This window comes from Rhipicephalus sanguineus, chromosome 6, assembly GCF_013339695.2.
Source record: "Rhipicephalus sanguineus isolate Rsan-2018 chromosome 6, BIME_Rsan_1.4, whole genome shotgun sequence".
NCBI lineage: Eukaryota > Metazoa > Arthropoda > Arachnida > Ixodida > Ixodidae > Rhipicephalus > Rhipicephalus sanguineus.
Window position 1 is genome coordinate 72,506,884 of NC_051181.1, and position 27,739 is coordinate 72,534,622.

At 43.3% G+C, this 27,739-nt stretch overlaps 1 protein-coding gene across 1 annotated transcript in view; it reads right to left on the reverse strand.

The window, feature by feature from the left end:
• Nucleotides 1-22,794, reverse strand: part of LOC119397333 (protein dissatisfaction-like) — a 332,205-nt gene extending 309,411 nt beyond the window's left edge. Inside the window, 1 exon segment of the mRNA XM_049416534.1 lies at nucleotides 22,415-22,794. The gene's annotated coding sequence lies outside the window, so the exon portion shown is untranslated.
• Nucleotides 22,795-27,739: the final 4,945 nt, after the last annotated feature.

Consider the following 27,739-nt stretch of genomic DNA (forward strand, 5'->3'; position numbering starts at 1 on the left):
GGCGCGACGGGGTAAAGCAGATTGCTCATTTCCTCATCAGATAGTTCTAACTACTAGTTTCAAAGCACACCCATGCGAGTGAAGAAGACGGATCTAGGTCGTCGCTCCGAGGTCGCGTATCCGCGGCTACCATTACACAATATTTTATTTATTTATTTAATTGATGCTGTAAGCCCTGGATTGGTTATTACGGGAGTGTGGTAATACACATAAAGAGACAATGCATTAGTGAAAAACAAGAGAAAAACAGCACTGCTAATATGAACTGCATATCAGACATATAATTACAGAGCATATAATTGGCGCATTGTATCACTTCCTTGTGCGGAGCATTAGCGCAGAGTCAAGCCTGTCAATATCGAGCTCTGATTGATCGAATTACCGTTGATATCGAACTATTTTCCACATGAAATCTTTACGACAACGCGTAGGAAAATGTACGGCTACATCGAACAAACATAGCCGGAACACTTCACGCATCGACGTCCGCGCAGCGCGAAACGCCCAACAAGTTGGCTTCCCGTCACGGAGGGGGACTTTCCCACAGGCATTCGGGGAGAGCGAGCACTGTGTTAGATGCACCGCACGGAGCGTTGTGAACTGCCGCTTGCGTCACGCACTTACTCCCTTGATTCCTCGTCGCGCCTGTCGGTCCGTCGTGATGGTCACTCTTGCTTCTTCGCGTTTCCGCTCCCTTTGCTAACATGACGCGGACGTGAAGAAGAAGAATCTGCCGTTCTTCTTAAAGTTGGCAATAATCACACATTCGAACGTGGAGAAAGAAGTCTGACGTTATCGCTTCTGCAGCATAACCAAGAAGTAATCGAAACACGACATTGAAGAACAAGGCCAAACATCACCCCGCCACGGTGGTCGTGGTTAGTGGCGCTCGACTGCTGACCCGAAGGTCGCGGTATCGAATCCCGGCCGCGGCGGCTGCATTTTTCGATGGAGGCGAAAATGTTTGAGGCCTGCGTGCTTAAATTTAAGTGCACGTTAAAGAGCCCCAGGTGGTCGAACTTTCCGGAGCCCTTCACTACGGCGTCTCTCGTAATCATATCGTGGTTTCGGGACGCTAAACTCCAGATTTTTATTTTAAAAGGCCAACAATAGGATTTCAAGGTGGAATAGAGGCGCCCGACGAATACGCGCAGCTGCGTATGAGGTCGATGAGGTGCTGTATACATCTATACCGTATTTAATTGCGCCAGAACCCCCCCTGATATAAACCTGCACCTCTAACGACAATTTTCCAAAAATAAAAAATAAAAAAATTAACCCCACGTTTTGCCGTAAAGCCGCTTTCGTTGTATTCGTAAAGTAGTGCCGTGAAGCCAACTTGCGCAACAAAATTTGCACTGCGAAAACAGTAAATTCTTTAAAAGTTTCATATCAAATGATACGCTATACAGAACAACTTCTCGTTTTCTTTTTTTTTTTTGGCAGTTTTATATAGGCGGGGTTCGACTGTCAACAAGACAGTTTATTGCTTCTCAGAATAAACTAAGATTGTTCTTTTTTTTTTTGACAACCGAATCTGGTTGAATGTCACTGCCGATTGCCTCGGGAAAGAAAGACAGCGCTGGCGCATCATTATGCATTGTGAAGGAGGTATATGTATACACAGTGTGCCTTGCCTACATGTTTTCCTGTGTCTTGATTAGGAAGTACTTGCCGTAGCTTCCTTAGTGATTATGAATTATACTAAGGAAATAGGTTTCAGTGCTTTATACTCGGTCGTTTTTGTAGTTGTGGGAGGTATGCAAATGTGCACTGTAAAAAATTGTTGTAAATTTACAGATAAAATATACGAATTTCTATACCACGAAAGAAACTTTCTGTGAATGTGCCATGAAGGAAATCTATTAAAAGAGAAACCGACATTTCCTGTTATTCGTGACCTTCAGCCAACAAACGACTCAAAATTGAACCTCACAGTTTTAAATATTAAAAGATTACAAATGTCCATGAAATAACATTTCAGTTTTTCTGGTTTCTGTTTCTCGCACATGCTATTTTGATTAATATTCGGAGCCTTTTCTGCGGTTCTACATGTATGTATCGGCTGATAATTTTACGGCTGATGTATTTAGTAAATATGAAAGTAAAGTCAGGAGCTGGAATTTTTGAGGTTTAAAATGTTAGTTTGGGTGTATATGGACCCACAGAAATTTAGTGTATTTATAGATGAATTCTAGGGAGGTTTCGTAAGCTAAACCAATTCCAGAAGACGCACAGTGCAGCTTACGTCTCAGACTGCACAACACCTGGTGGCTTTCGAGTTCATCTATACATGAAGATTCCAACGCCAAGTGGGTTGTCGCTATGAAACCTATGTTTTTATAGTGTCTAAAGTGAGCAAGTTCCTGACTGTCGACACTCTATGAGCAATTTAGAATATTCTTCTTTCTAGAAATGGGCGTAAAATTAGACTTATTGTTAAACTTCATATGTTACTTATCTCAGTAGGTTTTAATTGTCCGTGAGTTTGTATTAAGTTCGGTCGGATCGCCAACGACTCCACACTTTTGTACATCATAGAGTCGTCCGCAAACTCCTTACTTGTGTAGTATGTTAATATCTATTGGCAGATCATATCTAAAAAACATAGGAAGCCTAACACACTACTCTGGGGTGCCCCAGGTACACGGGAGAGATCGCTGATGTCCCTATATATTGTTCACTGCGTATTGCGAGAAGTTTCTTTATGGTAGACGAAGACACTGTTGTTTGCCGTCGAGGAAATATATGATCCTCCCCCGAGGATGTTTCGTCTAGCGCATGATTATGTTGCGAATAGCGCAAACCGTTGGCTAAGTGGCTCGAAGGTGCTCTCGAAGGCGATCTCGAAGGCGATCGCGAAATATTTCGTTAAACCATTATTACAAATGCAGATATGATGTGAATCTAATATATATTATTCGCGCGTCCATAACGGTTCCTTGAGATCGCGAAGAGCGGGAAATTTGTTGAGTGTCGCTCTAAGGCTCCCTCGAAGTCGTGAAAGCTTGTCAGTTATTCACTTTTCAGCAAATTATCTTTTGAACGTGCGCTCCCTTTGAAGAAACGCGGCGATCCTCTTTCCGGCAATGATCGACCACGGCAGTACCGCTTCACAGCACGGCTTGGTTCTCTCTCCATTACTCGACTTTGTGCGGTGCAGCTCATAAAGCAAATCTTTATTACAACGCAAACAAAATCCGGGCTACACGCAACCGTCACACGTTGCTTATTTCGTGCAACGGCTTGCGCTGAGCCCTCAGATGTCTTGGCTCTATGACTCACTGGCTTGCGCTGCGCCTTTTTATTTAGATGCCCTATGAGGCCTTGTCGGGAATACGACAGGTAACCGTTTCCTCCCCTTTCTGTTTCTGTCCGCACAATCTCGTTTGGTGAGTGAGTGCCTGCGATCGAGTTTTTTTTTTTTTTTTAAGCTCACCAGATGCTCACGTTCTATGGGCTTTTGTGGAAGATGCAGGGCAAGGAAGAGAAGGGCGCCTCCCCCATGCTCAAGAACTAAGTGCTTAATTGGTGAGCCTATATTAGCAGTCTTTTTCTTAGTGGTATAATGCCATACTGAAAGTATCACTATAGGAACCCCCTAATGTGGATCGCAGCAATGCCAGACTTATTTTGTGCGCGTCATCCTCATTGTGTGGTATTCCGGCTCATTGGTCCGGATTAACTACGCCGCGCGGGCAAATAGAAAACCTGCGCCTCTGTATATATGGAAGTCCAAGCATGGGCACCACTTTCGCTAACAGTTTTGCTTGTTTGCTTGCCAGGAATTTCTACGCGCGTAAGACGAAAAATCGTAATACGCAGGAGACGGAAGTATACATGCATGGGCGTTGGCTTGGTTTTCAGCGCACAGCTTATTCTGGAAAAAAAGCTGAATATAACCCCCCCCCCCACCAAGAAAGAAAGAAAAAGGAACGTGCGTGATTTCAGAATCGTACTCCATGAATAAATTGTGCCTCGCATGAATCAATTTCCATGTCACCAGCGCTCGCGTTGACAAGGCGTTGAGTAGACAAACAATTAAAAGGCCCAGCCTTTCAATTTTTTTTAGCCATCAGTCAAGTACGAGGATCACATATTAAGAGGGAAGTATTTCAGTGCATGTGCCGCCAATCAACCCGGTCCTGTGCTTTCTGCTGCCACGTTATACCTACAAACTTCTTAATCTCATCTACCCACCTATTGGCGGAACATGGGAGAGGCATTTGCCCTGCAGTGGGCGTAGACAGACTGATGATGATGATGATGATGATGATGATTTCAGTGTACTTAACAAAGCGGGCGGGTGTGATCCGGCCGCATGCACACACATGTGTAGCCCGCATACTGAGAACAGCTATAAAGTTTAACCATTAGCGACCAGTAGCACAAGAGTTAAAAAAAGGGTTAAGCAGCTTCTACGGGTGTGTTTGAAGTCCTGCACACACGATTGAAATCTGCCTTGGTGACAATCTATAACATGGATTGTCATCTATGATGATAATCTGCAGGATGATAGTATGAGCTACAGTATAGAAGGTTTAGATTCTTACCTTCACCTCAAGACAGAGACCGAAATTTACGCTTCTTCCTATAGGTGTAGCAATTTCAGCGGAAACACACCACTGATAAAATGTCAGCGATTGTGGTAATTCCCTGCGATATCATGCGTTCTCTCGCCGCCGCGTATTGGCCACGCGTGGCTATACAGACCGCAGTGGCGCAAATCGATATTACGATTTGTCGTCCAATATGGTAATTAGGCAGCTTCTGTGCGGTTGCAGTTTCGTTCATGAAAACTCAGTTTAAGCGTATATACGATCGTCACAGCTTTGCAAGGACCTTCTAATTTGACTACTCGGCAGTTCCAATTTCAGTCCAGTCCCAGTTTCGTTCTCGAAAAGTTCTTAGATGCGAAAATACTGAATAAAACGCCACGGTTATAAATTAACATTCTTTTATTATATTCTTTATAGATTTCAAAACAGGAGAAAGTGCCTCAGATCAGGCTGGCCGACGTTTCGATAGGGGACCTATCTTTGTCAAAGGCGCCTTGTCATCCCTGGCGTGTCCAACAGAACAATACACACTCACAATCACTAACACACTTAGATCCCTCCTTGCTGATGAATTAATAACTCCATCAGAATTCAAGTTTCTGAAACCAAACAACAAAGCAGCAGGGCGGTTTTACCTCCTCCCAAATTCACAAAGTACCATCCACCGAATTATACACTGCCAATATTCCAGGGCGCCCAATAGTATCAAATACAACAACCACCCCAACCGAGAGCCTCTCCGAATTCCTTAACCACTTTCTCGGGGACATTCCGAAGACATTCCCGTCATTTGTACAGGACACCCCACACCTACTGCGAATAATAGAAGAGATTAATAGCAAAGGCACACTACCACAAAACGCCATCCTCGTCACACTAGACGTTACCGCTTTATACACGAATATCCCGATCCCAGAGGGCCTAACCTCAATAAAGCAAACTTTAAATCAACATAATGTACAGCATTCTACTGAAGTATATTTATCATTACTCGAACTAGTACTATCACACAACTATTTTGAATTTGAAGAAAATTACTACCTTCAAATACAAGGAACAAGCATGGGCACCCCATTCGCACCCACTTATGCAAACATATTCATGGGAATTCTGGAAACAGACTTCCTGGCTCGCTGCGCAGACAAACCCCACACATACCTTCGGTACATTGATGACATACTTATAATATGGGGTCACGGCAGGGACAATCTAGCTAAATTTACATCATTCCTAAACTCCTTTCATCCAACGATAAAGTTCACGTCCGAGACCTCAACTGAGAGCATCAACTTTCTTGACACAACCATATATCTTGAGAATGGTATATTAAAGACTACGCTGTATAAGAAACCATTTGACAAGCAACAATACCTAGATTATTACTAGCCATCACCCAAAACATTGTAAACAGGGCATTTCAGGAGCCAAGCAACAAGGTTACGTCGCATATGCGTAGAGGATCAGGATTACGTAAACAGACTTACTACCCTAAAAGAAACACTAGCAAACAGAAGCCATCCAAACGCGTTCCTTCATAAGGCTTACACGAACGCACTAAAACTAGATCGCACTGAGACACTCAAACCACGCCCTAAAACCACAACAACAACAACGCCTCTTCTCACTACAAAATTTTCCAACGCACTTCCGAACATAAACAACATCCTCGCAAAATACTATCCGATTCTAACAACCAACCAGAAACTTAAAAAAATCTTCCCCGAACCGCCTAAGGTTGCCTACAGACGCAACGCCAATTTAAAGATATGCTCGTACATGCAAAACTCGCAACAAAAACTACACCAACGTCTGGACCCTGTGGGCGTCCAAGATGTTCTACGTGCAAACATATACAGCCAGCCACCAACGTAAAAAGCACAGCATCCGATTACCTTCACAAGGTAACATCGAACTTCACGTGCACCTCAAACAACCTGATCTACTTCATTGAGTGTGCCACCTGTAAAAAACAGTACATAGGCGAAACTGGACAACCAATTCATGTAAGACTGAACGGCCACCGCGCAGACACAAAGCACAACTTACCAAAAGCAGTAGCCAGCCACTTCAATCAACAAGACCACAATTTCGATCAAGCCAAACTTTACATTCTACAAACAAACTTCCGGTCACCACGTGAGAGGAAATACATGGAATCGTATTTGATACACAAATTTCAATCCCTACACCCATCAGGAATAAATCTAGCTCGTGGTAATTTGGAATCGTTAAAAGCCATTGCATGATTCCTATAATATTAAGAGACATGAAGTACGCTCAGCTTTCAAAAACCTTAACCTATTCGCAAAATAAAATTCCGACCAGCTCCCATAATACACTATCAATATTCTTTTTTAATATCTCTTAACCTTGCATGTAAAAAGTGCACATACGTGTAGATATTATTCTCTTAAGATATTTTCATTTTCTAGTGAATCCGAGCCACGGTTTCCTTCCCCCTTTCCGCGCTCCAAAGGCCGCTTCTGGCCAGCATTGTCACAGCCCTCGCTTCTCAGGAAGTTCTACGAGTCTTATTCCGATTGTTCCCCCCGGCCGCCCCCTCGTTCCTTTCAACTTTTTTTTTTTTTTTTCCCTCTTAGTTGACGGGGCGCCCCAATTTTGGAAGCCGCCCGACGACACTGGATGCATATGCCAGCCAATTACTTCACCCTCTTAGTTGACGGGCGCCCAATTTTTGGAAGCCACCGACGACACTGGATTGCATATGCCAGCCAATTACTTCACCCATTAAGCAGGAGCTTGCTTTTCAGGCAACCCTTTCAATATCACTTAAAGTAGGCAGGCGGCATTTTAAACGTACGCCGCCCGAGTACCTTTTTGTCGTCTGTAGCTGCCCTTCCCCACCACCTTCTGCAGCTCCTTGGCGGACATTATAAACGTAAACCGCCCGGTTTCCCTCTTTTTTTTTTTTCTCCCTCCGCCTGTAGTTCCCTTCCTCACCACCTTCTGCAGCTCTTTGTGATGGCTGCACTCGTCCTCTCCGCTTGGTTGTACCCGCCCCCCCCCCCCCCTTTTTTTTTTTCTCTCTTTTTTTTCTTTCTTTGCAGCTACCTTGAACTCTGACATGGCAGACCCGAACGTGTTTGCAAACTCTCTTGAAATGTGGCAAGGGCTTTACTCCTCTGCTTTCGAGTTTCTCTCTTTCCAGGCATCAATTACCAACAGCAACAGACACGCCGCCGCTGGACATGACGTCATCACTAACCCCATAAAACTAACACGCCAGGGATGACAAGGCGCCTTTGACAAAGATAGGTCCCCTATCGAAACGTCGGCCAGCCTGATCTGAGGCACTTTCTCCTGTTTTGAAATCTATAACGTGTATCCATCCGTCGGCTCACTTCTTGACCTTTTATTATATTCTATGGCAGCCGACAGGCAATCGGGAAATCTTCGTTTTGGCGGAACTTGCATTGTAGAGGCGTGCGTTGTAGGGAGGTTCGACTCTAATATTCTTGCATTTGTTTCGCATACTTCAGTTGTATTGCTAGTTTTATACTTCGAAGGCATTTTTACTTATAACAAATGCAAGATAGTTATAGTTTATTTTTTTTTTGTTCTAATGTACTGATATTCTTATTGTTATGCATATCTGCTGGAAATGGAAAATAATGAAAAGTGTAGTAAGCAGGTTCATGCCGTCTTTTAAACAGGTGTTTCTGCAGGAAAAGTGATTCGCTGTTGTCAGCTACACCGCAGTGTAGTTGTGTTATGCGGCCCCAGTAAACGTTCGTCACTGCATTTCTCTATGCCAGGTAGCCTCATACCTGTGCAGCTTTATAACCTATGTGCTATAGTCACTCTACAGCAGTGCAGATTTTTTATGAGGCAAATCGTTAAATTATGCACATATTATTACCGTATCAAATGTTTGTTGTTAAGCCCTCCAAAAGCAGAAATGGGCACTGACACGTGTATAGGGAGCTTACCGCGTAGCGTTGTGACCTTTCATTATAATGAGAGCACATGCGCCTTGTCCAGTCACAGCGCCGACACCGAAACGTCCAATAAATGCACCAGCATTGTTTCACCTCACACTGTTTCTGACACGGCTCAACTGATTAGATTTAGAAGTTCAATAACGGTTCATAAGCTCTCGGACAACCTATACCACCGAATTAAGACGCTTGAACGCACAGTGAACTTCCTGCGCGATTATACGAGCTGCTGTGGATGTCTACTTGATATTCCAGGTTGTTGTGCCATTCCACGTGAAATACATGCACAAATAATGGATTCCTTATAATGCACTGACTATCGCCAAACGCTTGCATAGGAACTGTTAACTACTGATACAACACGATTGTCCAAGCTGGCCGCAGAATCCACAATGACGTCGAAGTTTAGGATGCTGATAGTGTTAACCATCTCTATGAATTTAAGTGGACACTCGCGAGGTAACACAAAAAAGCAGGGCACAGACATGAAATCCCTTTACATAACGCCAGCTGTCCTGAAGTTTCATTTCTTCCACTTGACTTGAAATTTGTGGGCGCACATACATAAGCACAGGGTAGCCACCATGAAACGCATATCAATAACATTGGGCGATATTACGGCGGCTTTTCAAACTGGTGCGATCAGAACAGGGGCTGCCGTTTATCTACCGGGATGCCATGGCCGAAAGAGGCACGAAATTATTCAATATAACCGACCATCTGCCTCGCCAGCGCATCCGCTTGCCGGCACACAGGGCACGAACACGTTGCGTAATTCGAGAACATATCCGCTGAAAGACCTGTACAACAATGACTCCGTACCAATGAAGGTTCCGTTTTTGATTCTCTACAAATCCTATGTGCACACAAGAAGACCCCTAAGTTAAAAAGAAAAGTAAAACGGAAATAAATGTGACCATAAAAGCTGTTTAGTTGCACTCAGACACCGGGTGTGTATTTACTCGGTTCATTGTTTACATACGTGAAAGTACAAAGAACCGAAATGGAAGGCTGATGAAACCCAGAACTCAAGCATGCCAAAACAAGGACAGTTGGAACAAGGCTCACCCCAATGACACCGAGACCCAATGTTTAATATATAAATTATTATTGTACAATCTCAACCGCAGCAAGTTACTTCTCATCCACTTCCACTTTACCTTTTATCTCATAATTTGCGCAGTTCAGTTATCAACTATAAAAAATGTCCCTCTTTGTTTCTTTGGCAATATTTGATATCTTCTGATAATTTCGTCCAAAATAAGGTATCCTGAGTGATTCGGCTACTTTCATGTATATAGACGTATATAAGCTCCTGTACTTTTTATTGCTATCAAACTTTAGTATTCCAGTGCTTCAGTTCGCTTACATGCTTCATTACCACATTTTTTTTTTTGAAACCTTGTGTTATAAGCATCTTCTCGTCCAACTTCTGCGTAAGTGGAATGCTCGTTATTTGCTTGTTTGCCATGTACTACATAATTTGCTGTTTTCTTTTTGATGTTTCGTAGTGCACTCTTAATAACTGTATCATGCATCCTTTTCCATTGTGTCGGAAACAAATATTAATTGCAGAATCACGATGTAATAAGTCAGAAGACGTTCAACAACAAACAGGTTCATCGCTGGGAATGGCAAAATATAGCTAGACAGAAATACCGCAGCAAGTTCTTGAGCAAATAATCAACAAATGTTTGCATTGTTTGCCCTTGTCAAGTCTGTACGTACTTATCCGCACGTTATGCAATCGGAAGGGCAGCTTATTGTATAGAGATCAGCTAATATATGAGTTACCTTTGATAGCATATTCTTGAAGTTGTATGCGATTATAGGTGCATAAAATTATACTTGAACATTGGTCTTACGAAAGCGATAATTGCCTACTTTCTTTGTGACCCTTCGGCCTGTTCTACACCCGCTACCTCGGGGCCCTTTTCAACTGGAGATCTCTAGGAGGGGAGATCGGCAGATGCCGAAGTAAGCGTTCATTGAGGGAAGCAGGGAAAATAATTTTGTGATTGTATTTTTTTTTTTTTTCAAACGGGGTCTTCGTTCTCCTAGATCTCAGTTCCTCAGGTGCTACAAATAAGTTCTTGCCAGTTGAAGTTGTTGTCAAAATTTCTAAGCGTCGTTACTCGTGATTCGTACCAGCATATATATTCCTTTAGAACAATATGCAGCTGGCAATAGGGGCAGCCAACGTTTGCCGGCAGGACAGAGCCAACCTTGCCTCCCTTTCCGACCCCCTTAACTGCGACTCTGCTTTCAATGCTTCTGCAATATTTTTTAGAGTCGTCGGTGAGGCTGACATTTCAGAAAGCATCATAATTTTTTTTTCCTTTGCGATAGCGAAGCCATATACCGACTAGATGCTAACAAGGTCACTACAATGTAATAGCCATGCGGTTTTACTAAGATTGTTTCCGCCTACCGATGGCGGCGTCCAAACACCCTTTTTGACGAAAATACGGGGACTATCTTCTGCAATATACGTGCTCTGGCAAGAATAGTTGCTTGGACGGTATAACAGTTGCACATGTACACGCTCTTATAGGATACAGGGCTCGGCAGAGATACCGAGAGAAGTATTTCGGAACAGAGATATCGAAATGTACGTGCTGGAAGCGTAAAATACAGATACGGAGATACACTTGTCTTTCACGTAATGGGATATTTCGGGATATTTTTGGGGGATGCTGATGCTCCGCACTGACATTTATTGAGTGCAGCATAAAATTGTGAATTAGGTTGCAGCACATCGAAACTTGTAAGTCAACCATATCGCTCCAATCGCTAACGTCCACCAGTGAAATAAGGGAATTATGTGCAAGATATGTTGTGCGTACAAGGTTGTTGGGGCAATTTAACTTAAGCCAAATGATGTTTCGGCCTCAACACAACCCTCATGAACGAGGAAAGTCTCTCCACTACTGGAGACGAGCACAATTTCAAGAATAAATACCGCCTTCATGGCCAGAAGGTCCTACAATATGGCCGTAACACTTCTCAGGCCCTGTAGAATAATTGCATAGACTAATATGTGTAAAAGCGCTCACCTTATAGGCGGTTTTCATATACTATGTACATGCATTTTTTAGAGCCTCATTTATAAATGCGAACGTATATATATAACGAGGTCAACAAACGTTTATATTTTTTCCGTCTTCCATGTTACCACAACTGTCACTGTCACCACAACTGTCACTGTCAGGAACTTGACCTGGTGAATACTAGCACAATTCTTTTGGACCGGTGGTCCGTAATGATCTGGCGTAAATGTGAATATCACATCAATGTAGTCAATTAACATTTGTGCAACTCCGGAAACGAAATCAAATATTAGGACCTCATTCGCAAAACTTCGCGGTGTTTAAGTAGCATTTTTTTTTCTAAAAGAAATGTTACACTTCGCTCCTTAATCTAGTCACTGCTCGTAGACTGAAAAAAGCACCTCATAATTTCCCTCCCCGGCAGTTCATCTCGAGTATCAGGGGAACCACGTTCTATTATGTTACGCAATCCATGTGCATCCTCTTTATTTATTTTCTTTCCAGTGATTCCTATTGGTACTACTTTTGCATACAAAAAAGATGAGTATATTTCCATGTTGGAAAGACGGACAAAATTATCTGGCAAATAGCGGAAAGCTTTTTTTTTTCCACACTACGGACCACCAGAACATGAACTTGATTAATTCGTCTATGGTAGATCTAATCCTTGCATAAGACTGTGCAATGTAACCCCGCTATTTTAACGCAATAGCATAAAGAACCCGCGTTGCAGGAAAACAGGTGTCGGTGGCAGTGTCAGTGAATGAAAAATCCCGACGAATGTAAGAAAAAAAAATCAGGGTTCACGCGGGAATCGAACTCAGGAATTCTGCGTGGCTGCCAAATGTTTTAGAGCCATGTACAGGCTTGAAACTGCTTTGGAAAAATACCCAGGCGTCACATAATGCGAAGAGTCGCGTTAATGTTGCGTGACAGAATCGTCCAATCGCACAGGCTTCACGCCATGTGAGTTGCCTGAGTGAGTGGTTAAAAGCTACCAATCCATTACAATAAGGTCGGCCATAATTCATCGTCGTGATCATCAGCCACACTATCAACATATGTGCAGCTACCTTACAGAAGCGTATACTGGTCACTTCGCCAAGTTTAAAAAGTATAATAACGTATGGGCTATTTCGCAACAGCACTTGCAGTAGGCGAGGGTTTACAATAGCCTTTCATCGCGGGACAGCTGAGGTACACACTGAAAAGGGGAAGCACGGCTTGCGAATGAGAAGGCTCGAAACATTAGCGCGTTTTACTTTTAAGTGCGAAGGTTAAGCGTCCTCTTCTATATTTTTTGTTCTGCAATAATAAGTGGGCGCATTTCGCCGGAGAGGTTGCTCCAGCGATGAGAAGGACAGGACGTAGGCAAACTGCGCGCACATGAGGTACATTTGATCGTAACACTCTTTTCAACGAATGAAGGAAGGGAATTTTGAGGACTCATTTCTTTGTTTTACACAACTTTAAATGAGAACCAGCAGACAATGAAGCCAAGGAAGATATAGGCGATGTTAACTGTACTGTTTTAAGTGATTTGTAGTAATTGTGGTATAGATGTGAAGAAAGTAAAGTGGCGAAAAGACAAGTTCCCACCGGCAGGGAACGAACCTGCAACCTTCGCTGCTCCAGAATAGTCGAAGGTTGCAGATTCGGTCCCTGCTGGCGGCAAGTTGTCTTTTCGTCTTCTTTACTTTCTACGCGTGTACCTCAATTACTACATTACACTTAAAGCAGTACTATTAACGTCATTTATACATTGTATACCTTGGCGTCATTATCTGCTGTTTTCAAAAGGGTTTGGTTTGTATGTGTGTCATGAAGCTTAAGAAACTAACAGTTGAATATAAGAACAGCGCAGTAGACAAGGACTGACGAAGAAAGCACCACACAGTCCTTGTCTATTGCACTGTTCTTATATTCAATTATGTCCTACCAACGTGCCCAAGTTAACAGTTGCTTTAACAGCTGGACTGGCTTCTGCTCGGCCGATTAAGTTGGTGGAGGCTAAACCCACGAGGAAAAAGACTCACAAGTGACAGTAAAATATTTCTATGGAAGTTTAAATTTTCTGCATTATTTTCTATTATCATTTTTTTATGTCTACAGCAATCAATCATGTTTTCCAAAATAACGTGATGTGACAGAACTGAGATGACGTAATGAGGATCGGAAATATTCGAGCTTTTCCTATGTACATGAAGCTTCGTATTTGAAGGTGGGAATGATATTTATTTAAAAAAATGATAAAACATTTATGCCCATTATCGTTTATAATCGATCCTGGTGGAATAATTCTAAGAGGTGAACTCGCGGAAAGAATAATTATGAGTACTTTTTTGTTAGCAAATGTCATGTAGCAACACCAAATAACTGGAATTAGGAGCGAAATATAAGATTTCCAACGGACAAGTATGCTGCTTAAACGACGTGAACGTTTTTGAATGAGCCCCTATGACTGTACTTCGTTAGCAGAGTTGCATAGACAACAACGTTCATTCGTTTGCCCTGATCCAGAATACCGCAGCCGACGACCACAAGGACGTCACTGTTTCCGACGACGATTCCAGTTGTGCTGCTTTTTCTCCATTCGCTAAACCATGCGCGCAATCTGTGCGATATCATGGAAAGTGCAGCTCGCACACCCACGAAAAGGCGATACATCGATCGTTAATTAAAACGACGCTAGCTCATTCTGTAAATCTCGGAATAAAATGGCAATTGCGCTCTTCTGAGTATTCGTTTCAGTTACGCCTGTGAAGCTCGTCGGATTGCATCACTCCGCAAAAATTACCGGCGACCGCTTTTTGAAAATCTCAAAGCGGCAATGAGATCTTCGAGGAAGGGCTTCAATTCTTGCAGTATAACCAACGGCCTCTCTTCTCTAATTAAAAAAGTAAATAATTTAATTGCGTGATTTTTGCCGTGAGTAATGTATCTATTCTTTTTTTTTTAAGATGGCTGCAGCTACAGAAAAATTAATGCCGAAGATAGCGAGCCAGTATCTCAGTCATATAATGTTGAAATTCAAGTTCCCTGCGGAAAAAAGTTCCTGGCTTCGCAGCTGCTACACGGCGTAGCCAGGAATTTTTTCCCGGTGACGGTGTAGCTTTCTTATACATTTGCATTTTGATACTTTAATTTTCCTTTGCATAAAAGCAGTTTGATGCTTTATCTAATGAGTTAGAAAGTTAGAAAGCTTGCAGTCTTACTTCAGCCTTTGAAATTGCGCCTTTTCTTAAATACGAATGACATATACAAAAATGAGAGTTCTGCTGTCCATAGTTCTCCAATATTTTCTTTCTGAAGTTAACAAACCACGTCAAATTTGTTGCACTTTCACTTTTGCGTTTTCATGCGATTACGTGAGGCTCGTGGTTTAATGGCGTATACATGTTGGCAAGCAGGAGAATAATATTAGTTCCAAATAGCACGAAAATAAAAAATACACCATCCGTATCAACATCAAATTTCAGGCACAGAGGTCCTGTTTAAGCTTCAGGATGAACTATCATCGTTATATAATTATTTTCTGCGCATAAAAATGCATTATTTCTATTATGTAATCATTTCATTTGTGTAGCTGATTGTTCTACTGATTTGGTTGGTTGGTAACAACTTTATTGATAGTCTTGAAAAGCTTTCGCCGACCGGGCCTTAGGTTCCTACTGATAAGTTTATTCATTTCTTCCGTGTTTACTTCTCTCTTAGTTACAAATGTATTGTGTTAGACGAGGGCCCCGGTGCTGTCGTTTGACTTTGTGACCCTCGTCTGCATGCTACCCGTTATTAATTCATGTATATTGAACTTACACTCATAAACTGAGTCTCCCATGACCTGCCATGATATTCATCGCCCATGGCTCGCGGCTGCAAGAATCATAAAATGGCTAATATACTGTAGTTGTAGTTCAGCACAATTTCTCCAGATTTATCTAAATACAACAAGTGCCGCAAATGAATACGGCTGCATGTGTAACCTTTGTCTTGATTATTCAAATACATGATTCGTGCGTTTTGGTAGGCGATGACTTGTATACCAATCACCCAATTTTCTATTCTCCTTGAGAATTATTATGTTGCTCTACAGTCAGCATGGATTGAGTTGGTCACGCTACCTGCCTACCGGTCTCCACCTCTTCTAAGGGAGTTCTACAGGATAATGTCGAATACGAAATGAGAGATTGAGACATTGTACCTTCCCAAACCAGGACATCTTAATAATAATAATAATAATAATATAATATAATAATAATAATAATAATAATAATAATAATAATAATAATAATAATAATAATAATAATAATAATAATAATTGGTGGGGTTTTCCGTCCCAAAGCCGCCATGTGATTATGAGAGACGCCGTAGTGGAGAACTCCGGAAATTTCGACCACCTAGGGTTCTTTAACCTGCACCTAAATATAAGTACACGGGCCTCAAACATTTTCGCCTCCATAGGAAATGCGACCGCCGTGGTCGGGATTAGATCGCGCGACCTTCGTGTCAGCAGTCGAACACGGCGACGGGTATACCGTCAGGACCACCACGGCAGGTGGCACCTGAAACTTGAGTGTATTCTTGATTAAAATACAAGGTTATTATTGCTCGTTTGCGGCAGCGCTTTTTAGGCGATTGCTTGATGCGTTGAATGCTTCTTGTTGAATTCACTTGATTCACCGCAGTGAGCTAGAAGAAGACAGCGATGTAAATAGAAACGCGTGATATAGGCTACATCGACTTCTTGTTTATGAATTTGTGGATGCGTAAAACCGCTTAAAAATCAGTGTCTAACGTATTGTTTTGAAATGTGACCGCACTTGTCGTCTAATCCTCTCTCCCGGTGCCACTTCACAGAAAAAAGTTTCCGGCCTTTAATTGATTTTTCAGTGTGACATAAGCGCTGAGGCCCGTTAGGAAAAGTGCAATCTATTTCACAGGTTCAGCCGCGGTGCCTCTACACTAATGAAAGTCAAATGCACGAATGCTTACATACCTACTTCTCAAAAATATTCTGTCCTCCAGTGCGGTGCTCTAACACCGCCAACATTGCGTTTGAACAGTCGACTCCCACATATCCGCCATTCCTTTTTTGTATTCGGTGCATGCATAATCATATTTTTTTTAATGTTTTTGAAATATGTTCTATTTATCACTAGCAAATTCTATCTGAAGCCTTGCCTATGCAGCATGTGTACAATTGCATTGCTCATAAAAGTCAGCAGCTCAATGAAGCCCATACGAAATATAAGTGTTTTTTTTTCCCCCGAAGCCTCATTTTATAGTCACTCCTAAGTTATATTACGACAAAATTCGAAAATTACGTATCCAGTAGTCGTGCAGAAGTATCCGGTACCGTAATTTTCAGAGCAGAGTGATACTACAAAACGAATGAATCAGAAAAAGAAAAATTAGAGGTAACGTTCGAAGCCGGGTACCACGTGCTTCTAGAACAACAACGTGTTTCCGGCTACAGTATGGATCGATCAGCCCAAATTTGTGTGCATGTTCCCGACCACATCGTTGCTGGAAGTAACGACATCGTCTTCGCCGCTAGGGTTTCAGAGATAGCTAGCGGATGACCTAAGGCATGTAGAACAGTTTCCTGAAACCTATAATAACAACTTCTTTACCACTGCATGAGAAATTATTCTTGAATAGTACGGATACATACGTGTGTAAAAGCGCTGTATTGACATTTCCATCGATTTCATTAGATTCAGAAGCTGCAGTAAAAGTAATGTGTGGAGTGCTTGCGATGTGTTGTAGAATTCATACTATTCTAATCCCTAAATATTATTCCTATTTGAAACATTATCTTCTTTAACTTCGCCATTGTTGCTTACCGCATGTGCGTAATATGCGTAATACTAGTATTCTTTATATCATAGGAAAATTTACAACTTCCTCTAATAATATGTGGTTCTCCCTCCAAAGTAATAATTTACTGCATACAGCGTGTGCTAAGTAACCTTCCAATGTCTTTTCCATATATAAATTAAAAAAAAAGATTGCTAATTAAGTACAAAAGAACCATAAGTTTCGCTACCATGAAAGTGTGAAACGCTCTGGCTTTGGGGACTAAGACATCGCCCTCATTATTTACTTTCGAACATTTAGTTTGCCTGTTTTTGAGTCGTTGAGTCATATGTATGTCACTGTCGTTACCTTTTCGTCTATTCTACGGTGCATTTCGTATATCTCTAATTTAGGTTCACTTGTTATTTTGTGTCATCTGCATCATTTATTAGTATTAAGACTCTAATGATTGTGTCTGTGACATTTTTTTTGGCCTTTGCCTAATTACTCACTTATTTTGTCTGCGTATTTCAGTTTCAAAAAGTTGTCTTGTCAGTACTTCCAACCTTGCCACTGCTACGTTCAATACGCATTGTATGCATGTATCTTAACAAAATTCGTTGCTGGGCTAGTTGGCTCAATCTTCAATACTGGATAGCACGCATTCGACATATAGGTTAGAGGTTCTGCGCATCAGTGTTCTCTCTCTGTGTTGCGTCGAATGCGCGCTTTCCAGTGTTTAAGAGAATGTATATATTCCGCAATTTCGCTGGTGTTTTTGCTATTTTCATTCATATTATAACAAGTGGTCCCATTATAGTGCTCACACTAAGGCACCTCATTCACTATAACCCTCACCTTATGTAATCTCCCACATCAGTACGTTCAGTGAAGTGGAACTGAAATAATATTATAATTTATGGGGTTGTATGAGGCAAAACAACGATATGGTTGTGAGGGACAGCGTATTTGAGTGCTCCAAATAATTGAAACCCCCTGGGGTTCATTAACGTGCACTGCGATCGCACTTTACAGGGGCCTCTATAGCATTTCGCCTCCAACGAGATGCGATCGGATTCCAACCCGCGTCCTTCAAGTCAGCAGTCGAGCACCGTAACCTCTACGTAACCGTAGCGGCATGTAATCTGTTGAAGTATTGTGCTTATGCGAATTGGGCTGAGCGAGTGCTCGTCATTGCGGCGCTTTGAATAATCTGCCTCCTGTATAGCCGTGTCAGTGGTTTAAAGGGGGCGGGGTCTATTCTCAATGTTGTTGTTGTTATATGGTATTTTATGGCACAAGGGCCAGTGGTGGCCAAAGAGTGCCAGGTCATGGTATGGGATGTGATTAATGAGGTTGTTAGATGGCTGTATAAGGGCCTAAAATTGTTCGCAGTGACGGTGCGTAAAACGTATAATTACTAAAATCATGACAGTGGCGTGAATTGTGTGTGGTGAGGATAAATGAGTAGTGCTTGCGTTACTAAAATAGAGCATGGACGTAGCACGAAAACCTCACGTACGCCCTTGAGACCAAGGGCCTGAGATAGGTGCTTTCTCTTAAGAGACTACCGCAACATCGACCTCTTGTGAGAGGTCGTGCTACGGATCACCTGTGTATATGATGTGAAAACTACGAAGTTCTTTTAAGTATCTTAAAAGATATTCATATTTGAAAAGCGGATCCTTGCCTGGCAACATTGCTGGGTGTAGTGGGATTTGCTGTCGGACTGGTACTGGAAAATGTTTTCTCCTAAGCACTTCAAGTTCTCGGCATCAAGACGTGAAGGACTGAGAGTGTCTGGCCACATTTATCACAGCTGGGTGGCTCACCACCGGATAAAAGGCACGCGTGTGTGCTGTGTGTGTGTCCTATTCTAAGTCTCCATAATGTTACTTCGGTGTGGCGTGTCCTTGCAGTGGGCGTCCAACTACAAAGGTGTGGCTTAATGAAGTGTAATTTGTTATCTATTTCTATAGATCCCATGACCTTTACCAGAAGGCCCTGAGCTTTTGCCTTAAAAAGGGATTCAGGTCCATTACAGGAACCCCCATAGATGTATTGGTAGAACTAAGTGGACAGAAGTGGCTAGCTGGTCAGCCAAGACATTGCCTTCGATGTCTCTATATGTCCAGGCACCCAGCACAACACGATATGTTGGCCAGATTCATACATGGTGCAAAGGAGTGCATATAGTTCCATCACTACAGGGTTTTTATTCGTTCGGAGAGACATGATGGCTTTCACCACACTGAGAGAGTCTGTGAATATAATAGATTTTTCTAACGTTTCTTTGCTGATATGTTTCACAGCAGTCAATAGTGCAAATGCTTCTGCTGTGAAGATGCTTGTTTCTCGGTGCATAGCGCCGGATTCTGTAAAATGAAGGACTGATCGCTCCATAACGAACACCGGCACGCGACTTGGAAGCATCAGTAAAAAACTCAGCACAACAGTACTTTGCCTGTAATTCAAGAAAATGTGTATGTATATGCGCTTGTGGAGCATGTTTGGAGGTTCTGATGAAGGATATGTCACAGTCAATTTGTTGGCACTGCCATGGCGGGAGTGGTCTCGCCGGAGGCATTACATGGTGTGTAACAATCGAGACAACCATTTCTTCATTAAGCTTCCTGACACGAAGTGAGAACGGCTCTCTTAGTGCCGGTCGCTTGTGGAATAGTGTGGTACATCCTGTACCATTTACAGTAGGATAAGCAGGGTGTTCAGATTGTGCATTCACTTTCAGAAAATACGTGAAGATATTGTATGACCGTTGCAAACTGAGTGACCACTCGCTTGATTCCACATAGAGACTTTGTACAGGGCTCGTCCTGAAGGCGCCAGTGGCTAGGCGTATGCCCAAATGGTGAATCGGATCAAGCATTTTCAGCGCACTTGGTGCGGTAGAGTGATACACCACACTTCTGTAGTCTAAACGTGTCTTGACAAGACTCTTGTACAGGTTCATTAAGCACTTCCTGTCACTTTCCCAAGTTGTGTGCGACAGTATTTTTAGGATATTCATTGTTTTAGGCACTTTGTTTTAATGTACTTGATGTGTGGGATGAAGGACAGTCTTGAGTCAAGAATGACACCTAGAAACTTATGCTCTTTGTTGATCTGCAAGCGTTGTCCATCCAGCGTAACCTCAGGATCTGATACAAGGCCTCTTTTTCTGTTAAAAAGAACACACGAGCTTTGAAGGGGGTTTATCTTAAAACCATTTTCATTTGCCCACTTAGTTATTTTGTTCAGGCCAAGCTGAACTTGTCGCTCACAGATTGAGAGGTTACATGATTTGAAGACTATTTGGACGTCATCAACATATACACAGTAAAACATTGCGGGAGGAATAGCCGCACGAAGGGAGTTCATTTTCGCAATGAAGAGGGCACATCTAAGCACACCGCCTTGTGGCACATCAGTTTCCTGAGTGAACGGTTTTGACAGGACATTTCCCACTCTAACGCGAAAAGTGCGATTAGACAGGTAACTTTCTATTGTTTTGAGCACGCTGCCCCGAACACCCAACGTGGACAGGTCTTTGAGGATTCCAAATCGCCATGTTGTGTCATAGGCTTTCTCGAGGTCGAGAAATACGGAAAGAAAGAACTGTTTATGGATAAAGGCATCTCTAACTATTCCCTCAATACCAACAAGGTGGTCTAGTGTTGAGCGACCCTCCCTGAAGCCGCACTCAAGTGGGTCTAGTAGGTTGTTTTCGAGAAGATAGATTAATCGCCGGTTTATCATTTTTTCACAGAGTTTGCACAAGTAGCTCGTCAATGCTATTGACCTATAGCTACTGGCTAAGGACGGATCTTTCCCTTGCTTGTGTATTGGAATTATAATGGCTTTTTCCAAGACGTTGGAATGTACCCAGCTGCTCACAAGGTGTTGTAGAGAGACAGAAGTCCATTCTGTGCTTCGGGGTGTAAGTTCCTGATCATCTCATACATTATGATCATCTCATACATCTCAATATGCAAGGTGGAGTTAGGACACTTCTTGAACACACTCCACAATCTAGCAAAGTTCATATTCCTTAGCTTGTGTCCATCTATCGCGCCATAGCTTCCTTAATAGGTCGTGTATATCTAGGTATTCACCCACCGGACTTATGCAGTTGGTGAATGCTGAGGAGATTCTTCTTTCACATAAATTACGTATCTTTTAACTATTCGTATGAACAGGTAGTTTGTAATAGACGTATCATTAACGAATGTGGTTTTCACAGTGCCACAACCACCTATACGGCCGAAAACTTGTATGATTTATAGGCCCCATAGCTTCAGATAAAATTGGTCTTGCTGTAGGCAGTCGGCTATATTGTTGTCGCATGTCTTGATTTCGCTACTTAGACACGACTTTCCAGCGGCTGTCGACACATATATAGTGATGCCGTTACCGCACAAGAGTGGCGGACTATGATGTTGTGTGCGTGCTCGCTCTCGCTGTCTCACTTTCTTTAACCTTCTACTTTCAAACTCATGCATCCCTTTCCCCAAAGTAGTGTTACATACCTGTTATTCTAAACTGCTTACCATCCCTGCTCTACCTGCCTCTCCCTTCCTTCCAGGACCTTAGTGCTGCTAAGCGAGCTTGATAATAGCGATGGCTGAATCTGAATTGCGATTAGTGAGCAATACGGCCGAACCTACGTACTGAGCATTTTGGTATCCATAATAAATACTGTGTTTCCGTACTTAAAGAATCCTAAAATGCGAAATATTTATTGTTTGAACTGGGAATGAAGTGCAGCATGAGTTTCGCAGTGTGACGGAGATAGAGAATGGTGAAAGCTTGATAAAGACTACTGAAGATAGAACGCCTGTAATGTATATCGAAGTACTTTCAAGAATGTCTAGCATCTGCTCGGCCGCTAAAAAGATCCGAGCACGTCACGAGAATGGGCATTTTCTTTCAATATGCCTTGTAGCTTTGTAAGTGGCATTGAGGTAACGAGTGTTGCTGCGGTACGCTTGTAGGAGATCCAAGCATTGAGTAAAGGCTTACAAAGGCATAGAATGACAATGTCACTCACATTCTCCAGCGGCGATGTGACCCGTAAATCCTCCGTGTTGGCGGCGTTCTGGGCCGGTCGGCGGCGCTTGGCTTTCGAACACTGTGACTTTCGGAGGCAGTGTCGGCTACGAAACGCTGGCTGGTGAACCAGCTTCACATTCAGGGCGCCGCGGTCACGTACAGGTCATCAAAGCGTGTGAGTGGACGACATTGGCCGGTGAAAGGGGGCAGTGCACCGGAAACGGGTGAGCGGCCCGCAGTGGCAGCTCCGAGACGGTCGCCAAGGCGGAGGCATACGTTCCAAAGTCTAGCCGCTCCCACGACAGGGCGACTCGAGGTTCGGATGGCCCCGAGTGACTCGCGATAGAGCCAAGCCGAACCGCCACACCAGCCTTGGGGGAGAACCTGCCTTCCCGAAAAACTGGCTTCAACGCCCTCACCCGCTGGCCAGCACAGCCCCTCCTCGTCCCTACGCGGTCGCCACCTCTCCCCACGCAGTGGAAGTGACGAAGGGGGCACTGCCATTTCGTCACGGGAAAGCGAAGGGAATGAGGGGAAAGGCTTGCCGATGTACAGCGGTTAGAAAGTGTGGCGTCCGCCGCGGGAAGGAAAGGGAAAGGGCGGTGACGACGAGGCTTTTAGGTTTGCGCTGGTTTCGGTTTCCTGACTGCTGCAGCCTCCGCCGAGACCGACCCTTCGCTGAAGCGGCGCAGTCGCCCGGGAATCGCCTTTCTCTCCTCTCGATTGCGCCCGAAAACGCCCCGGAATAAAAAAAAAGCGACGACCGCCTCTCATTCCCTCTCTCCCACCTGACCTGGAAGAGGGGACGCAGGGATGAATCGCCGAATAGCGCATGCGCTAACGCACATGCGCCTCCTGATTGGTGCCGCGTCGTGCGAGCGAAGGAGGGATCACAGTCGTTTGCCCTTTCGAGGCGCCAGCCTGCCCTGGCCTTTGAAGAGTCGCAGAGAAAGCAAAAATAATCCATATAGGGTGAGAGGGATGATACAGAGTGAGAGAGAGGTAGCGTCATCGCTTCGGGTGCCACTCCTTAGGAGCGGGTTTCGCGATGGGGTGCAAAAGCGATCCCACCCACGCCTGCCTCCTTGTGCAATCTGGCATGCTGGTTTCAAGTTCTTATATTTGGCGCGGACCGTCGATCATTAGAGGAGGAAAGTGCCGTATACACGCTTGGGTAGGGATGAGAGAACTGACGTTTCAAGCAGGACGAGGGAATGGAATAAAAGGTGACCGGTTACGGCAACTCTTGAGTACAGCGGCTCGGCTCGACTATGTTCGGAAAAGAGGGTAAAGGGGAGTTGAGTATGGATTTCTCCACCTCGTCGAAGCTGAACGCCGTCCATACTAGCGGACCCACCTCCCGAACTATCTCGGCGTCGAACGTCTCGCACAGCCGTATATTTTTGACCATTTGCTCTACATGGACGGGCGGGGCAAGGAGGATGTGCCGTTTGTACATATCCCACGCCTCGTCTTTTCGTGACGTGGTAGGCACCGAGAAATGGCACATTTGGACAGGATCGTATTATCCCCTTCTTCTTGCCCTTCGACCCACGGTATAAACTCTGCTGTGGGAAAATAGCGCTCTGGTTCCTTTTGTTCTGACCCGATCAAGAAAAAAGTCATAGAAAGAATGAATGCTGTGGCAAAGCTCGACAAGAAAAGATGAAAGGGTTTGTTTCGGCTGCCATGCGAGTACGGACCTTCACTTATCGAACGTATGGACATACGTTGGTTGCCACAGGATCGCTTTCGTGTTCTTGCTATAGGCGCTCCTTCTGCGGCGGTGTTTTTTTTTTAGCAAGCTACTTATCCGAACGTGCTCCTTCCTCGTGGCCTGTCGATAAAGTCCCGGTGACAGTACACGCTTCGAAATGACAGCGTGGTCTTTGACAGGAAGAGACGTGGATGTCGGGTTCGAAGGTGAGGTGGACGTTGGCAGCCGACACAATGTTTGACGCCTTCCCTGTTTCCGCTTTATCGAACGTTAGATGCCTGGCACGAAATGTCTTGCGGACTCGCAGCAAGAGATCGCTGGGAATATAAGCAATCCGGCAAGTATGCGTTCTGTGGGCGTACACTTTCTACATGAGGGAGCATGTCTACCGCCGCCAGATCGCGTGCTAAACTTTTGAACCCGAATAATCGACACAGCTTGCCCTGTGACGTCTGTGTTAGGTATATATGCAGTCTGGCAAGTAGAGTGTATGCATTCTTTTCGTTTCAAGGAGTTTTATATAGGCGTTTTCCCTCATGTATAAACCAGTCTACATGGTCATCATTTGTGTCCTTATCCCGTTTGCCAGTCATAACAAAAGGAAGGAAGGACTTTGCAATGCGAATGCTTACTGCGCATGCATGCCGCTTCATGTGTACAGCAAAACTCGCTTTCAAGAACCTGCATTAGAAGAGCACTTGAAGTATCACTTATACGTTTGAGACTAACTGACAGAAAATTAGTTTTACAAGAACCTTCCTCAATACAGTTTTAATCTTTATTTATATTATAGCAGACTTTTTTTTTTCGGTGTAATCAAGCATATCTTTAGAATAACAGAGAGTGAGGTAGTTGGTGGGTATTTATGTTCAAGAGACAAGATGTGCAAACACGGACACAAAAGAGAAGTCAAGACCCTACAAAATTAGAAAGTCGTAAAACTATTTAATATAAGCAAAAATTAATGAAAAATTATTCATTTCTTCATGACTTCTCTCTCGTGCCCGCGTTTGCATGGTCTTTCCTTGTAACGTGAAGTATATGTCCGCCGCAGACAGCAACCTTTTTGAAATGCAGCGTGATAAACTCATTACTGCATCATTCAGTTGCCAAGCAATGGCAATCTTCGCCATGTACCAACTGGGGAGATAGCGCTGGCGTACTAGACAGATAGGTGACAAGACTGAAATCCTTCGTTTGAGTTCAATAATCGGAATAAAATAGGAGCCGCTCTGATGTTTCACGGGGGGATCAATGTGTGATAGGACAACAAAATGGCATACATGTGGACCATGTGTGCACTTTTATTAGAAAAGTGGTAAAACTGCATTTAATATAAACAAAAATTAATGAGAAATTATTCCTTGTGTGCCCGCCAGAAAATTGAATATATTTGATGCCATATGGGGATGCTAGAAACTTAGGTTCGTCAATGTTTTTTCACGGTGCTTTGTAAGATGTACTTCATGTTGAACTTAAAGATCGAAGCATTATGAACATATCATTCCTCACGGGATATACAATGAATAAATATAAAGCTCTGAAAGTCGGGCTCAGTAAAAGACAAAGGCGTGCCAACACAGGCGTTTATGGAAGCACTTTCCAAGACTGTTATTCACTGCATATTGGCAGAAGGGGGACAGGTGCGGCCATCAGTCGGCCAGGTGCAGCAGCATGCATCGAGATCTACATTCTAGGAACCAAACTTCGCTTGTGCTTTAAAAAAATCATGCGCCCCATTCAACTGGATCATATATATATAGGCCTAGTGTTGGGGAATCTGTATAAAAATGCAAAAAAGTCATGTGACTTTCTTTTTTTTTCTTCTTATTTTTTTTTGCGAGGGAACAGAAACTGTCATGCAGGCTATTTCGGCCATATGTTACTTAGGCCTACCTCGAAGTGTAGTTCTTCGAATTCTGCATGATGCGTCGTGATTTGCAGGTATATGCTAATCAATGTACACTTGCCAATGATTTCCGAGACTTTTAAATTGAATAAAATTGAAAATATTTAAACACTCGTGGCCGAACTCTGGCGTCTGATGACGGTTATGTCCGGATCCCAAATCCCGCTGGCTCGCTACATATAAGGTCCACCAGGTAGACATATACATGCAGCATGTGCCAATTTCACTCGCTAGATACATTAAATACGTCACGCGAAACAATGAAGCGCCCGGTAATGACAGGCTTTGGACAGGCTTTATATGCATACATCGTCGATGGCCACGCACTGACGCGCTTTTGCAATGCCGCACGTGCGCGAGGGTCACTCCTGGCGTATCCCATCCAGGTCGTGATGGTCCGCTGGAGCGCATCGCTCGTGTCGGCCAATTTATCGCGCCCACGTATACGCTTAGCTACGCGGGACCGCGTGCGCTACAGGCTCGCGAACCGTGACCGATGAACGGCGTCAGAGATTGCGGCCCGGGGTGCGAACACGATGTAAAGCGCGCTTGACGCGTTTCGACCGCTTACGCTTCACGTATATGTAGTTCCCTGCGTGTGAGATACACTCCAAGGATCGCGAGAGGAACCCGTGGGGGAACAAACTGCGCCACGTTGAGCAAATTGTTTTACACCGAGCTCTATTGAAGAAAAGAAATTGCTTCCCTACTGTCTCCCTTCGTGTTCACTTTATGGTTTAAGACGGCGCTAAGTAGTCGGCTGCGTTAACCCGCTGCATGTGTTATGATATTATGGAACGGGAAGAAGTAATTACAGATGATGAAACCTGCTTTTGACAACGGCAACAAAAAATGTAGCTGTACTTATGAAATTTCTACGGGAAAACTTAGTGGGAAGGGAGGGAATTGTGCTTTTCGCAGCTCATTGAATCAATCAATCAGTCAATCAATCAATCAATCAATCAATCAATCAATCAATCAATCAATCAATCAATCAATCAATCAATCAATCAATCAATCAATCAATCAATCAATCAATCAATCAAAATTTATTTTTCTTTCCTTTGAAAAAGAACGGGGTGGGACTAAAAGCCGTGAATAAGGCTTGACAGAGGTCCCCGCACCCTTGGTTCTTGGCATGGCAGATCATGAGGGTGGATACATGGTGGATACATGGTGTATACATTGCGCATAGCGCACGATTTACAATACTGTTTTTCGGAAATACGGCAAAGGGTACATTACCATACAGAAGAAAAGTTTACACAATCTGCTCTAACACAAATATAAAGTGACACTGTAAAAGTACCACAATAACAAAGTAAAAAATAAAAAAATCGAACATACTTTAAATGGACACTAGCATTACAGAGCAGAATATAGTATTTATTTCATAATATACAGTTTACAAAAACACACCAGTGCATGTTATATCCGTACTCTTCATTACGCCATTTTCGATAATAAAAAAACTGATTTCATTGCTTGAGCAAGAAAACGGGTCAAATAATTCTTGATATAACCTATTTATTAAATGCGGAAGAGTATAAGATAAAGAGTCTTTATAATAGTTAGCTCGTGGGGTGGGTATATGACATAATTCTTTGTTTCTTATACGCTGTATGCGTTTATTTGGATGCAGGATTGCGAGGTCAGCTATATATGTGTCATTGTGTTTAACTGATGATTTATAACAA